The sequence below is a fragment of the Gallinula chloropus genome (genome assembly GCF_964237585.1).
Source record: "Gallinula chloropus genome assembly, chromosome: 5".
NCBI classification, from domain to species: Eukaryota; Metazoa; Chordata; class Aves; order Gruiformes; family Rallidae; genus Gallinula; species Gallinula chloropus.
Window position 1 is genome coordinate 32,878,501 of NC_140090.1, and position 13,587 is coordinate 32,892,087.

Below are 13,587 nucleotides of genomic sequence, written 5' to 3' on the forward strand. Positions count from 1 at the left end.
CTGTCCCTGTAACTAGAGGTGGGGAAAGGTGCAGTTTAATGAGTTGCACTGTCTGCTCATCACCCAGTGTAAACCGGCATGGCTGCATGAGGGTCCAGGGGCTGCGAGCATCTGGCATGGAAGAGGGTAAGGACCGAGGGGCAGGAACAGCAGCTCGCAGGCAGAGCCTGTCTGCCTCTCTCTCTTTCTCTCTCTCTGTGTCCCATCTGTGGCCTTTGGAGCTTTCCAGTGGGGACTTGACCAGGGCAGAGGGGAGGATCACCTCCTTTGACCTGCTGGCCACGCTCCTCTTGATGCACCCCAGGATCCCACTGGCCCTCTTAGCTCCCAGGGCACACTGCTGGCTCATGGCCAACCTGTCACCCACCAGGGTCTCTCTTTGAACATCCAGCCCAGCAGCAGCAGTCAGGATGCCAGGAGGAGCTGGGCTTCAGTCCCAATCACTTCTGAAGCAGCTCAAACCCCTTCACATGCTGACAGTGTTTCCTTTTCTGTTGGAGTGTAATGAGCCTGGCATCCTCTGTAGCCCCGACTCCAAAGCCCCAGCGCTCTGCCTCCAGTCTCCTCTGGTGCTGTCTGCCAGAGACTCCAAGTAGAGCCATTCTCCCAGGCTGCAGTGTAAAGTATGTTTTTTTACACCTGGCCCTGTGCAGACAGGTGCCAGGGCTACTGCATGGACTGTCCCGTTTGGTCTGTTTGAAAGTTTGTCGCTGCTTAGGGCCCCACTGGAAATCCTTCTTCTTCTGGGTTCCATGGTAGAGAGGGCTGCCAATGAGACTGTAGTTGGGGATATGCATTTGCCAGAAACCCACGGTGCCTAGGAAAGCTTGTGTCTCCTTTTTCTTGGTCGGAGGAGACATGGCTGCTATTTTATTAATAACGTCCGTGGGGACTTTATCCCCATGACCCTCAACGACCACCACCAAACAGCAGTGCGCAGGCACAGTTGGGAGGAGTTTATGGAAATCACTTCTTGGAACTCATTTTAATATGAAGCAGGACAGGTTATTAATATGTATAGGTGTATGAGGTAACCTAATGAATAAGTATCATTGAACTGTCTATAACAAAGAACTGCCATGTGAGCATGCACATCCGCAGTGGAGCAATGCCCCGTGCACCCAGCGCTGAACCATGGCAACCAGCAACTAATGGAATTCCCCACCTGATGTGAAGTCAATTCTGACTGATGGGATGCCTCAGCTCCGTGGTGGTAGATACTGCAAACTCTCTCTCTCTCTCACTCTCTTTCTCATTCTTCTTTCTTCCCCCCCTTCTCCCGCACACTTGTTGCAGGCTAAATAAACTGACTTAAACCTTGACTCCGTTTTGAGTCTTAATTCTGTTCCCGAGAATTGTGAAGACCTCCTCACGGTAAAGCACCTAATTGGACATTACTCAGGGGTTAAGCCCAGCCGCCCCCAGCCACCCAGAGCAATCTGAGGTCGGTTGGAACGCAAGGGGGTTTAACCTCTGCCAAAGCGTCTATCTGATTGTGGATTGTGACACTTCCAAGTGAAGGCGAACTGTGGCCTGCGCTCTGCCACCAAAGGAATGGAGAAGAAAGCATTTGCAATCTCCATTGTGGCGTACCACATGGCTGCTTTTGACTCCAGTTCGTACTGGAGTTCTAACATACCTAACACTTCAGCACTCATAAGGCGGCGGTAGAGAGCTCAGGCGAGGAGAGACTCGGCGTTGGAGCCTTCTGAAAGCGACAACCCCCGAGCATTAGTCCTCGAGGGCAAATAAAAGAACGTAAGAAGAAAAGGAGAGACCCCGCGACGCAGCCGCTGGCAGCCATTGCCTCCCGTTGAGACTGCACGTCGGCGTGACTCATCGGGGGCGGAGCTTAGCGCGGCAGCGGCAGTTTAAAAACCGGAGGAACTGCCACCGCAGTTTAGTTGCTGAGGTAGAGAGCTCAGGCGAGGGAGACTCGGCGTTGGAGCCTTCTGAAAGCGACAACCCCCGAGCATTAGTCCTCGAGGGCAAATAAAAGAACGTAAGAAGAAAAGGAGAGACCCCGCGACGCAGCCGCTGGCAGCCATTGCCTCCCGTTGAGACTGCACGTCGGCGTGACTCATCGGGGGCGGAGCTTAGCGCGGCAGCGGTAATCGGACTCCATACAAGAGGGGTCTCTGGGAGCGCCAGCGACCCGGAGCGCCGCGAACAGGACGGGCAAACAGGGCGTGGCGCGTCAGAAGGGCGTGGCGCGGCAGTTCGCGCAGGCAGGGCAAGCAGGCAGCGTGAGCCGCCCCTCCTAGCTCAGAGGGGTAATTGAGCGCACCAGCGCAGAGTACAGAGGTTGTGCCTAGGGTTCCCGGTTTCTTCTGTGTCCATACATTTGGACCATGGTGTCTACCAGGCGGAGACCTTCCCTCTCTAAATCTGGGGCAACCCCAATGGGGGATGTGCCTAGGGACGCCTCGGTCCAGGTCACTGGCTGCAGGGAATGTCTGAGTCTCTTGCTGCCAGGGGAAAGAGGCAAGGGCCTCACCTGTGTGAGGTGTGAGCAGGTGGATGACCTCCTCTGCTTAGTTGCCAATCTAGGGGAAGAGCTCGAAAGGCTGAAAGCCACCCGGGAAAGGGAGCGGGAAGAGCTCGTAAGGCTGAAAGCCACCCGGGAAAGGGAGTGGGAAGAGCTCGAAAGGCTGAAAGCCACCCGGGAAAGGGAGCGGGAAGAGCTCGAAAGGCTGAAAGCCACCCGGGAAAAGGAGCGGGAAGAGCTCGAAAGGCTGAAAGCCATTCGGGAATGCGAGATGGAGATTGATTGGTGGTGTAGCTCCCTGGCATCCAAGAGGGAAGAGTGCCAGGTAGATTCCACACTACTGAAGGCGGTCCCCCTGCCCAGCCCTAGCCAGGTAAATGGGAGTGACCCAAACCCTGTGGAGGTCTGGAAGGCAGTCCCTACTCGCTGCCGTAGGCACTCCCCCCGCCTACCTACCCCGCTCCCCCAGGTCCCCATATGCAACAGGTTTGGAGCCCTGGAAGTTGAAGAGGAGGTATGTGAGGAGACGAATACAGTCCCTCTACCTCAGAGGAAGCGAAAGCCCAGAGCGAGGCGAGTATCTGCACGCCTTGTGACTGCCTCAGCAAAGCAAGAAGAAAGAAGGGTAGTTGTGGTTGGGGATTCCCTCCTCAGTGGGACGGAGGGCCCCATATGTAGACCAGACCCTACACGTAGGGAGGTGTGCTGCCTTCCTGGAGCCAGGGTCAGGGACATTACCAGAAGGCTCCCAGGGCTGGTGAGTCACTCTGATTATTACCCACTGTTGATAGTTCAAGCAGGCAGGGATGCAATCACAAAGTGTAGCCTGCGCACTATCAAGAGTGAATTCCGTGACCTAGGGCGCTTTGTTGGGGGGACGGGTGCCCAAATAATATTTTCTTCTATCCCCACTTGTGGGAGGTGGGGTTCAGAGTGGGTCAGGAGAACACATGAATTGAATCAGTGGTTGAAAGGCTGGTGCCTGCACAAGAAGTTTGGGTTTTTTGACCAGGGGATGGTGTACTCTGCTCCGGACATGAGTACTGCTAATGGGGCTCGCCTGTCCCATAGAGGAAAGCGGATCCTAGCTCAGGAGATGGCAGGGCTCATTGATAGGGCTTTAAACTAGTTAGGAAGGGGGAAGGGGATATTACAAAGGCCGCTGGGGTAAGGCAGGTGCTTTGGGAGTCACAGCACGAGTTGATGGAGGAAATAGATAAATGCCAACAACACAATGGCAGACTTGGGGATGTTGCTCCACATGAGAGTAGGGATAAATCTGTGGATTACCCCGTGAACTCCTCAGTGGAGCCGCTTTTGCCCATCCCCTATCGAAAAACTCGCTGTGAGCTATTGGGGATATCTGCATCTGCTGCCCCACTAAAATGCCTTTATACAAACGCACGTAGCATGGGGAACAAACAAGAAGAATTGGAGATCTTTGTGCGGTCACGGGGCCACGATCTCATTGCAATCACTGAGACGTGGTGGGACAGCCTGGATGACTGGCATGCTACCATGGATGGCTACGTGCTTTTTAGGAAAGATAGGCTAGGGAGACAAGGTGGAGGAGTTGCTCTTTATGTTAGAGAGCACCTAGAGTGTATTGACCTCCAGCTGGGTAGGGACGAACCACTTGTCGAGAGCTTGTGGGTAAGAATTAAAAGGCAGGCCAGTATGTGTGATGTAGTCGTGGGCGTGTACTACAGGCCCCCTGATCAAGAGGAGTGGGTTGACAGTGCATTTTTCAAGCAATTGGAAGTAGCCTCAAGATCGCAGGCGCTGGTCATTATGGGGGATTTCAATTACCCAGATATTTGCTGGGCAAGCAATACGGCCAGTCGTATGCAGTCCAGGCAATTTCTGCGGCATATGGAAGACAACTTCCTGATACAGATGGTGCAGGAACCTACGAGGAGAGGGCGGGTGCTGGACCCGCAGAAGACCTATAAACTGTGGAAACAGGGTCTGGGATCATGGGATGAATATAAGGATGTTGCCAGGGCCTGCAGGGATGCAACTAGGAGGGCTAAAGCCTGCTTAGAAATTAAGCTGGCAAGGGACATAAAAGATAATAAAAAGAGTTTTTTCAGGTATGTGAATAGTAAAAGGATAACCAGGGATAATGTAGGTCCCTTGTTAAATGAGGCGGGTATCTTGGTAACGGGAGATGATGAGAAGGTGGAGATACTGAATGCCTTCTTTGCCTCGGTCTTTACTCCGAAGGCTTCTCGGGACCCACAGATACCAGACGAAAGTAGCAGTGGTTGGGGAATGAACGGCTCACCTCTAGTTGAGGTAGGGGTAGTCCAGGAGCGACTCAAAGGATTGGATGCACACAAATCCATGGGTCCAGATGGGATACACCCACGTGTGCTGAGAGAACTGGTGGAGGTGATTGCGGAGCCACTCTCTATCATCTTCAATAGGTCCTGGACTACAGGAGAAGTGCCTGAAGATTGGAGAATAGCCAATGTGACTCCAGTCTTTAAAAAAGGCAAGAAGGAGGATCCCAGTAACTACAGGCCAGTCAGCCTCACTTCTGTCCCTGGAAAGGTGATGGAACAGTTTGTTTTGGATGCCATCTCCAAACAACTGGAAGAGAAGAAGGTTATGAGGAGTAGTCAGCATGGATTCACCAAGGGGAAATCGTGCTCGACCAATCTCATAGCCTTCTATGATGTCATCACCAACTGGGTGGATGGAGGGAGAGCAGTGGATGTCGTCTACCTTGACTTTAGCAAAGCTTTCGATACTGTCTCCCACGACATCCTGATAGAGAAGCTGAGGGAACAAGGGTTAGATGAGTGGACAGTGAGGTGGGTCGAGAACTGGCTGTCGAACCGGGCTCAGAGGGTCGTGATCAGTGGAGTAGAATCTGAATGGAGGCCTATGACTAGCGGTGTTCCCCAGGGCTCGGTGTTGGGTCCAGTCCTGTTTAATATCTTCATTGACGACCTTGATGAGGGAATAGCATCCACCCTCAGCAAGTACGCCGATGATACAAAGCTGGGAGGATTGGCTGACACGCAGGAACACTGCGCTGCCATCCAGCGAGACCTTGACAGGCTGGAGAGCTGGGCTGGGAGAAACCAGATGAGGTTCAACAAGAGCAAGTGTAAAGTCTTGCACCTGGGGAGGAACAACCGACTGTATCAGTACAGGCTGGGGGATGACCTGCTGGAAAGGAGCTCTGTGGAGAAGGACCTGGGGGTCCTGGTTGATGACAGGTTGGCTATGAGCCAGCAGTGCGCACTGGTGGCGAAGAGAGCCAATGGGATCCTGGGATGCATCAGGAAGAGTATGTCCAGCAGGTCGAAGGAAGTGATCCTCCCCCTCTACTCTGCGTTGGTCAGGCCCCACCTGGAGTACTGTGTCCAGTTCTGGGCTCCATGGTATAAAAAAGACAGGGATCTCCTGGAGAGAGTCCAGAGAAGGGCCACGAAGATGATTAGGGGCCTGGAACATCTCCCTTATGAGGAAAGGCTGAGTAAGCTGGGTCTGTTCAGCCTTGAGAAAAGAAGGCTTAGGGGAGACCTAATTAGTGTTTATAAATATCTTAGACTTGGGACGCAGGGGGATTTGGCCAGCCCCTTTTCAGTGGTCTGTGGGGACAGGACTAGGGGCAATGGCTGTAAGCTGGAGCATAGGAAGTTCCGCACCAACATGCGGAAGAACTTTTTCACAGTGAGGGTGACGGAGCAGTGGAATAGGCTGCCCAGGGAGGTGGTTGAGTCTCCTTCTCTGGAGATATTCAAGTCTCGTCTGGATGCCTATCTGTGTAATATGAGATAGGGAGCCTGCTTTGGCAGGGGGGTTGGACCCGATGATCTCTTGAGGTCCCTTCCAACCCCTAAGATTCTGTGATTCTGTGATTCTGTGATTTGCAATCTCCATTGTGGCGTACCACATGGCTGCTTTTGACTCCAGTTCGTACTGGAGTTCTAACATACCTAACACTTCAGCACTCATAAGGCGGCGTGACTTCACTTAGGCCACAATAGCCCACTGTCAGCCTCTACTCTCCATTGGACTTCTTCACTCGCCACATTGTGAGCGGTTTCTACCAATCACTCCCTGACTCCCCAGTTATGAGTTAGCCCAGGCTAACTCAGCTCACCAGTGCTGGCTGCTTGGGGAGGTTAACTCTGGCCTGGCCAGAACCAAGGCACAGGCCTTGAGCCGGCTGGTGTTTGCTCTGTGGAGCCTGCAGAGAGCTTCTGGCTGCTCCTTGCAGCATCCACCCCTGCAGCCCCCCCACTCTCTGCCAGTACCCAGCTAGGCAAAGCTGCGACAGGCTGAGCCCCGAGTGCGGCTTGGAGCCCCAACAGGCAGGACTCTAGTCTCTGTTCCGAGCTCCAGGACTGGCCCCAGGATCTGGGTTTCAAGCCCCCGACATGCCAGACTTGGGCTCTGCTCTGAGCTCGCACACGTAGGGCCGGTCTCTGCCTCCCATGGGGTTGCCCCGACCCTGTGGGCCTGATCCCAGCCTCACCCCATGCAGCTGCTGTGCCCATTCCAACCCCACAAAGGACGGAGCAGCGACCTGGGGAAAAAGGGAGTCTGTGAGTCCCCTGCCCTGCTCCCTGCTGCCTGGCTGCCCTTCTGCCTGCAGCCCCAGGACGGCCCATGGCACCTGGGGACGGGCCAGCAGCTACAGTCTCCTCCTCCCTGAGGAAATCAGGCCCAGTGGTGGGATGCCCACACTGGGAAGTGATCTGCAGCAAAAAAGGGCCGGCAAAGAGCCCTCTTTGGGGCTTCTTGGGGCCTGGAGAAGCTGCGGGCCTGTGCCAGAAAGCAGCCGGTTGTTGGCAGCCTGCTGAGGTGGCACAGGGTGAGCCAGCATCACCTGCGGCTGATCTTAACGAGGTGCCAAGGCCCCATGGGCCCCTCGACTCGATCCCTCCACACCCCCACCCTCAAGGCGGCTTCTCAGACCCTTGCGCAGCGAGCTACACCCAGCAAAGGGGGCAGAGCGAGGCACCTGGGCCTGGTGCTGTGGTCTGAGCAGTCGGTCCTACAGGCTTGGCCATTCATGGCTGGAACCTGGGCCAAGCTGTCACCAGATGAATATGGCCGCCCAGAAATCAGAGGTGCCGTGCAGACATGGGTATCCAGGCCTCGGGCTGCCCAGCGTGCCAGAGCCTGGCACTTGTCATGGAGGGGGAGAGAGGCACAACGGCCATGTCACTGATGAGGGCAACAGAGACACCACGGCCGTGTATGGTGCTGTCAGGAGGCAACTGTGGTGATGATGCTTGCGACCAAATAAAATCCGGGAATCCTAGAATATACTGAGTGGGAAGGGACCCTTATGGATTATGGCTCCCAACTCCTGACTGCTCACAGGGCAAGCCAAGCTTTCCCCTTGCTTATTTCAAAAATATTTCTATCAGAAACATTTCTGGTGGTGATAACGAATAAGGCCTGTTGGGCCTTTACATTTTTATTACAATCAACACTGGAAAGAGTCACTCTACATCTAGTGTTCTTCCACCTTGCCCATCACAGCTTCTCTGCCAGCGAGTGCCTGAAGGGTGACAGTGTCACTTCCCCTTCAGGAGGGGGAGCAGGGGCAGGAGGGATGGGAGAGAAAGGCTCTACACCAGCCTTCATGGGAGCTGGGCACAGAGAGCAGGCACTTCTGCAATGCTGTCAGCATCTGGTGGTGGAGGGGAGCCCTGGCCTGGTGCTCTGGGTCCCGAAGACCTGTGCTGCAGGTGGATCCACCTCCATGGGCTGTTCTGGCTCTTCAAGGGGATCCACCTTCATGGGCTCTTCAGCCTCTCCGAGGGCATCCACCTCCATGGGTTCCACACCATAGTTCCCGTGTGCAATGCTCATTGTATTCTGGCCCCATCTCACCTTCACTGGTGACTGCAGCCGGTTCTGCTCTCCCTGAGTCACAGCAGGATGATCCCTCAAACTGCTGTCCTGAGAGCTCCTGGGGACCAGCACTGCTAGCACTGAAGCCACCAGTCATGAAACCAATTGTAAGTGCCTTGATACCTTTGCTGTTGCATTTGTTTGCTTTGCCAATCAGGAGTGTCAGAAGTGCAGGTAACATCAGCCTCACGTTTTCCTGCAGGCACTGATTGCAATCTGTGTTCTTAGTAACACTTGACATTGACTTTTCTCTCTCCTCCCCCCCCCCCCCATTTTTTTTTTTTTTTAAACCTTGTTTGAAACCTACTGCACGGTTCACCACTGGAGCTACCAAACTGTTCTGTGAGTGACATAACTAGTTCAAAATATAAAGAGCTTTGTGAGAGTTTGATTCATATGTTTTACCATGGCTTTGCCTGTAGACAAACGTGGTGTCCCTGTAACATAGGCAATGTTCGTGCCATATATTCTGAGCTGTTGTCCAGTTTGATTTAACGGGGTAGTGTAATGCTGCTACAGCAGAGCACACTTACTGGATTCTCCCGTTTGTGCAGGTGCTCCCACTGCCAGAAAACACAGTAATCTCTAATCCCTTTGCGCTGGTAACTCATGAATCAAACTTGCAATGTCCAAGCTTTTTTCTGAAATCAAATTCTCATCCATGTAATGATAAAAGATTAGACCAGGATGCGTTTTTGACACTGGAGCAAGTGCCTAGGCTACATAAGCCTGGCACAGAGTTGGTGAATTTTTATGCCTTGTGGAAGCCCCGGAGTCAGTTACTCCTGTATTAAACGTTGCAAATGGGCATTTTTTTTCCAAGCAAGTAGCCATTAATCGGCCCAAACGGGGATTTTCTGTTTTCCAGGTCAAATTTCTAAAGTAAGATCTCCAAGTTCAATGATCGCTATCAAAAATCCTTCTGCTAAGTAAGGAACCTTGCTCTCAGTGGATAAACGCATCTCTGAACCCGCAGCACATACAAACAAACGCTGCAAAGCAAGTCCTCAAACAAACGACACTGCAAGACGCGAGTTGTCACATCCAGTCCGTGTGGGTGGGTGGGTGGCGGGTGTGTGGGGGGCAGTTCTCCCACTTCTACGGCAATTCTGGCAAGGCACTTGGCTGCGCAGCATGGTGTCAGTGGTGTCGGCTGCTGGCCGCAGCGCCCTTCTCCCCGTCCTGTGAACCACAACGCGACCCCGACAGTCACCGGGGCCGAGCCCTGAGTGAGCACTAGGACCTGACTGAGCGCCAGGACCCGCCGCACAGTCTCCACAGTCTCTGTGTTCCATCCTCCTCCCAGCAGCCCACTAGTAACTCTCTCCACCACCCGCTCATTCCCACATGAACTTTTCCACAGTAAGTCCCGCAAGTGAGTAGGAATCAAAACACCCTGATGTCACCCTTTTTCCCGTTCTGACACCATCTTACGCACCCAGGCTGGGACGAGCAGCCTCTGCAGAGTGTCTTGGGCGTCAGGAGACAGTGATGTATTGATGAGTTTGATGGGGATTGATGAGGTGGGGGTGGGAGTGGTGGATATTGAAATGAAATGTGTCCCTGATCTGATGGTTGTCGAAGCTGATAGTTGTCCATCTCGGTAGGATTCTTGTCCCACTGCTTAGGTTCCTTGTCCATGGGGGCAACAGTGCCTTAGTTGGTGATTCTCTCTCAGTAGGTTTTGGGTGGGTGGGCAGTTCTGCAAACCCTTCCACAGCAGAGCATGCTGTCGCTTTTCAAGGACAGGCTGAAGTTGTTGATGTCAGTCAACATTTTTGACTGCATCATGGGGTGTTTTAGGCTCAGTAAAAGTTAGGCAGTCGGTTGTACGTTTGTTTCCACATTTTTCCTTCCAAAGGTATAGTAGTGGGGGGTGGGGGGGCGCAGGCCGTGGTGGCAGATTTACGCGCACTACTTGCTCCCCTTCCCGGTCAGTTCTGACAGATTTATCACTTTGCTCTGATAACACAGGTGGGGTCTGGGCCTTTTCCATGGGCTGTGGGGGGACATCTGCGCCACTATGGGTTCTTCCAGGAGCTGCTGGGGTTTCTTTCTCTCCAGCACCTGGGGCACCTTCTCCCCCCCGACCCCCTTTCACTGCCCTAGGTGCCTGCACAGCTCCTCACACTTTCTCTGGGGGCACAAAGCGGCTGCAGATGGGTTTTTCTCTCCTCACTGTGACTCCCAGAGGCACTGTGACCATCCCTGATTGGCTCGGCCTTGGGCAGCAGCAACTCCGGCCTTCAGCTGGCTGGTATTTGCTCTGTGGGGCCTGCAGAGAGCTTCTGGCTGCTCCTTGCAGCAGCCACTCCTGCAGCCCCCCCTCCTCCACTAGGACCCAGCCACACAAAACTAGGACAGAAGGGTTTTCCCCAGGTGTATTCTGCCTCCTGGGGCAGGCAGTGAAGTGCCTTTTCCAACCAGTTTGGTGATCTGAGAAGAGAAAGCTGCCAAGCTGCCTTTATCTTCCCCTCACGCTGTCCAGCTTGGCTGCCTGGGGCAAGAGTGTGGGATTTGGGGCCTAGCCTGTACCCAGCAATCTGATGGGTGCACTGCACAGTCCGTGCTGTGCTGTGAGTCACTGATCGTCTCTGAAGTGCTGTCTGCTCTGGAGCCTGTGCTGGGAGGAGAAGGGCACCCATTCTCCCCCACAGCTGGGAAAGAGGAGTGCTCTGCTCAGGTTCCTTACTGTCCTATTCCCCAGCTGGTGGCATCCAGCTTCCCGTAGGCTGCCAGGTGAAGTAACCAGCATCATTCCCACTTTGAAAAAGGAGAAACTGAAGCAGAAAGCCCTGAGACAGTGAGCGTCAGGGCGCAGCCTGGATCCCTTGAGCTCTTGGCCTTCTCCCAGTGCAGCAGGCTGCCTCTAAGGTTCCAGCTATGGTATTTCACATTTTGGTGTCAGCTGGAAGTGGTGTGGACTGGTGGGTTAATAAATGGCTAACAGTGTTGCAAATGAAACTTGACTGTGTGTTGGTCTCCCTGTAACCTGCCCCGGTGTGTGCCCCACACTGCTTGCACAGCAGTATGCTGTAACCTGGCTTGGGTCACCTGTCCTCACTGGTACGGTCACCGTCTCCACCAACAAGCAAGCCAGGCTTGAGGCCTACAACTGCTTTGCCCTTTGCCATTGGCCTCAGAAGAATATAATCAAGGAAGCAGCTGACTGCTGCTGAGGGAGCGACCACTTCCCTCCATCTGATGCTTATACCAACCCAAATAACCCTGTGTGCCGTTGGCTGAGCTCTCTTGGGCTCGTTGCCTACCAGGAGCCCTAGTCCATTCTTTTGCAAAGCTCTTGGCCAGGCAGCTGGCCAGCCTGTGCCACAGCATGGGATTATTGCATCCTGTGGGCAAAATGATGTATTTGCTGGGGTCTAGCGTCATAGAAGAACCATAGACACAGAATCCCACAGAATCACGAGGTTGGAAAACACCTTTAAGATCAAGTCCAACCGTTCCCGTCCTAAGCTAAACCAGATCCCTGAGCGTAGCTATGCGGGGCGCAGGCTGGTTCCGGGCAGGAGGGGTTTGGTGCAGGCACTGTGCGGTCGTTAGCAGGTGGTGTGCAGGGCTGAGTGGGTCTCTGGGGGATGTGGGCATTCTGCCCCGCGTGAGCTGTGGGTTTTCTCATGTGTGGTTCCAGGCCAGGAGCAGCGTTGGGTCCTCACACCGTTGGTGTGTTAGCGACTGGCTGGCCTTGGGCTGCTGTGCTGGTGGGGCCTGGAGAGGCCAGAGGGCGCTGTTAGGCCTGTTCCTGGGCTAGGAAAGCTCTGAGCCCCAGGGTCAGAGAGGTGCTTGTGGGCTCTGTGGGGGGTCGCAGGCCAGGAGCAGTGTTTGGTGCTCACATGTTGGGTTTGGGGCTTGGTTGGGTTTGGTTAGAGTCAAGTGTTTGGAAGGGGCAGACGCAAAGGCCGCTGGCAGGTAACTGAGGCACTGAGAGGTCGAGCCGAGAGGTGGCAAATACTTCCTGGGCTGTCTGGGTCTGTGAGGTGAAGTTTGTCACCACCAGTGTTGAGCCAGCTACTTCATGCTGTGCTCTTGGATGGGTGACAGGACCAGGCTCGGAGGCTGTGCCGTACCTGCCACAGCGTGAGGTCACAGCCCCTCAGCTGCCTGGAGCCTCACCTGAGTGCATGCTGGCTCCTGCTCTCGGTGGCTTGGGGTGTCTGTGATGTCAGTTGCATGAGGAGTGCTGCTGGCCGAGTAGCATTTTCTAACGGCAGAGTCACACTGCCACAGGCATGCTGGCAGCACTGCCAGGCCACGGTGTCCCTGCATTACGTGTGTGCTGCCATTGGGAATGAGGCGAGGCTTCGCTGGCTGGTGTTTGTAACTGTGCTCTGCTGAAGAGATGAGCTGAGTTTTCAGCTCTAAGATTATTTTCTATTTGGGCTTCTCTCACAGCCTGGGGGCTTGGCATCATGTTTGTGGCCAGGTCCCTCCAGCAAGCACATGCTGTCTGTCCTGGCTCCAGCCAGCCCAGAGTTCCGCTCCCTGAGCAGCAGGCACAGGTGAGGTGAGTCAGCCTGGGCTGGTTCCTCACCGCCTGACATGGCAGCGTTCCTGCCTCCTTGGGCAGGTGAAGCGCTCCACGTTCTTGCCGGGGCTGTGCTGTCTAGGATTTCTTGTCAGTAACTGTCCTTGTCCCCAGCCCTGGGAGCTCCCGCTGCTTCTGCGGGAGCGAGCGAGTGGCGTGTGGCAGAGAAAGGGCGGTTTGTCTCTCTGGCTCGTGCACGTCCCAGTGTTGGTGGGGTCCTGAGGATTTGGGCAGGGGGAGCTCTGCAAGGCCAGTGGTGCGGCCTGGAGCTCCTGGCTGGGGCTGGCAGCAAAGGAAGAGTTGCTGCATCCCAGCATGTCCTTCTCCGATGCCATCTCGAGCTGCAAAGCCAAGAGGCACAAAGCTGATGACCTGGCCTGGAGATGTGACCTGAGGGAGCAGCAAAGCCGCTGAAGAGGCGAGCGCTCGGCCTCAGGGCCGTGCTTGTGCTGCCACGAATGTCGGGGAGCATCCCGGGGCAGACCGCTGGGTGACACCAGGGCCACCTGTGTGTGCTCTGGCTCTCCAGGCAGGGTGGGAACTCCCCTCTCCAACACAACAGGCACAGGCAGCGATTGGGAAGGGAGGAATGGGGTTCCTGGCCTCTGGTCAGGGACAGCACAGACGCTGGGGCGCAGCAGGTTGGGTCAAGTTATCCTGGGCCTGCTCA